The sequence below is a fragment of the Macaca mulatta genome, chromosome 12 (assembly GCF_049350105.2).
Source record: "Macaca mulatta isolate MMU2019108-1 chromosome 12, T2T-MMU8v2.0, whole genome shotgun sequence".
NCBI classification, from domain to species: Eukaryota; Metazoa; Chordata; class Mammalia; order Primates; family Cercopithecidae; genus Macaca; species Macaca mulatta.
Genome location: NC_133417.1, coordinates 136081998 through 136084054, shown reverse-complemented (window position 1 = coordinate 136084054; position 2057 = coordinate 136081998).

The following is a 2057-nucleotide window of genomic DNA, read 5'->3' as shown; positions in this document are numbered from 1 at the left end:
GCCAACATGGAGAAACCCCATCTCTACTAAAAATACAAAATTTAGCCGGGCGTGGTGATGTACGCCTGAAATCCCAGCTACTCGGGAGGCTGAGGCAGGAGTGAACCCAGGAGGCGGATGTTGCGGTGAGCTGAGATCCCGCCATTGCACTCCAGCCTGGGCAACAAGAGCGAAACTCAGTCTCAAAAAGAAAAGAAAGAACAGAACAGAACAGAACAGAACAGAAAAGAAAAGAAAAGAAGGAAGAAAGAAAACAAAAAGGAAGGAAAAGAGATGTTGCAGCCATCTCTCTGCTACCTACTGCTGTGTGGTCTTGGCTTAATCTCTCTGTGCCTCTGTTTCCTCCTCTGCAAAATCAGAATAGAGTACTTGTGCTTCTGAGTGTCCTGAGGACTGAGTGAATTATCCCTCGCGAAGCCTTGGTAATCACTCACCAAGCATTAATGAAGATTTTTGACTGTTAATGAAGAACTTGAATGAATGGGGAATGTGCTGTCATGGGTGCTTTAGGAAGATGTAGTTGGATTTCTCAGATGAATAAGGACAAGGTTAGCAAAGATTTACCTATCAGTTACCAGAACACTTAAATGAAATCTGTACGTATTCTGCATGGTTTCCTCAGAAAATTGCATTTCTGTTTCCTAAGAAGGGAAACGAGCTTTCTTGTAATTTTAGAAGGCTTGCTCTAATAGTTTCAAGGATGTTTGACTTGCAACCTTGAAACTAGAGTGTTTTAAGGCAGAACATGATTTGCTTTCGATTGGATGGGGGAGGAGCCCAGATAAGGGTGATTCTCACATTGCTGGCTTAAAAAACCAGGAGGCAGTGGCACCCTGAGCTTTGGGGTCCTGATGGGTGGGCCTCCATCTAGTTCTGTTTTGGACACAGTGCAGGTGAGATTGTTGTTGACATCTGTGTGCTGTGGCCACTGGGCAGTTGGTGTATTAGTCTGTTCTCATGCTGCTAATAAAGACATACCTGAGACTGGGTAATTTATAAAGGAAAAGAGATTTAGTGGACTCACAGATCCACATGGCTGGGGAGGCCTCACAATCATGGCCAAAGGCAAAAGGCATGTCTTACATGGTGGCAGACAAGAGAGAACTTGTGTAAGGGAACTCCCTTTTATAAAACCATCAGATCTTGTGAGACTTACTCACTATAGGAGAATAGCATGGGAAAGACCCACCCTCATGATTCAATTACCCCCCACTGGGTCTCTCTCACAACATGTGGGAATTATGGGAGCTACAATTCAAGATGAGATTTGGGTGAGGACATAGTCAAACCATAACAGTTGGGAAGTGAATTCTGGAGAAGGTGCCGCGTGTGCTGCTGCATCCCCAGATGGCCCTGAAACCCCCGTGCCCTTGTACTTGGTAGCATGAGCAGGGTGTATATCATCGCCCCCACCCCAGCCATTTTTTCCCACCTTTTCATTATGAAACATTTCAAGCATACAGAGAATTGAAAGAATTTTACAGGAAAAAAAAATATAATGGAAAAGAGCAAATCTTCATGAAGAAAAATTGTAAATAATTTATGTAGGTACTCCATTCTCAGGAAGGTGGAGGATACCTCCCTACTTGGTAGGTGTGGGCTGCGTAGAGTGACTTCCTTCCTTACAGAACTGAAAGAGGGAAAATAAAAAGTAATTGTGGAGAAACCTGACCAACATAACCTCAGCCGGGCGATCAAGGTCAACATCAACAGGGAGAAGTCATGTCCATAGCGTGTACCCTTGATATGACGTGATAAAAACAGCACTTTAGGCCGGGTGCGGTGTATCACGCCTATAATCCCAGCACTTTGGGAAACTGAGGCGGGTGGATCGCTTGAGCTCAAGAGTTTGAGACCAGCCTGGGCAACATGGCGAAATCCTGTCTCTACCAAAAGTACAAATAAGCCTGGAGTGGTAGCACGTGTCTGTGGTCCCAGCTATTCAAGAGGCTGAGGTGGGAGGATTGCTTGAGCCTGGGAGGCGGAGGTTGCAGTGCGCTGAGATCACACCACTGCACTGCAGCCTTGGTGACAGAGTGAGGCCCCATCTCAAAAAA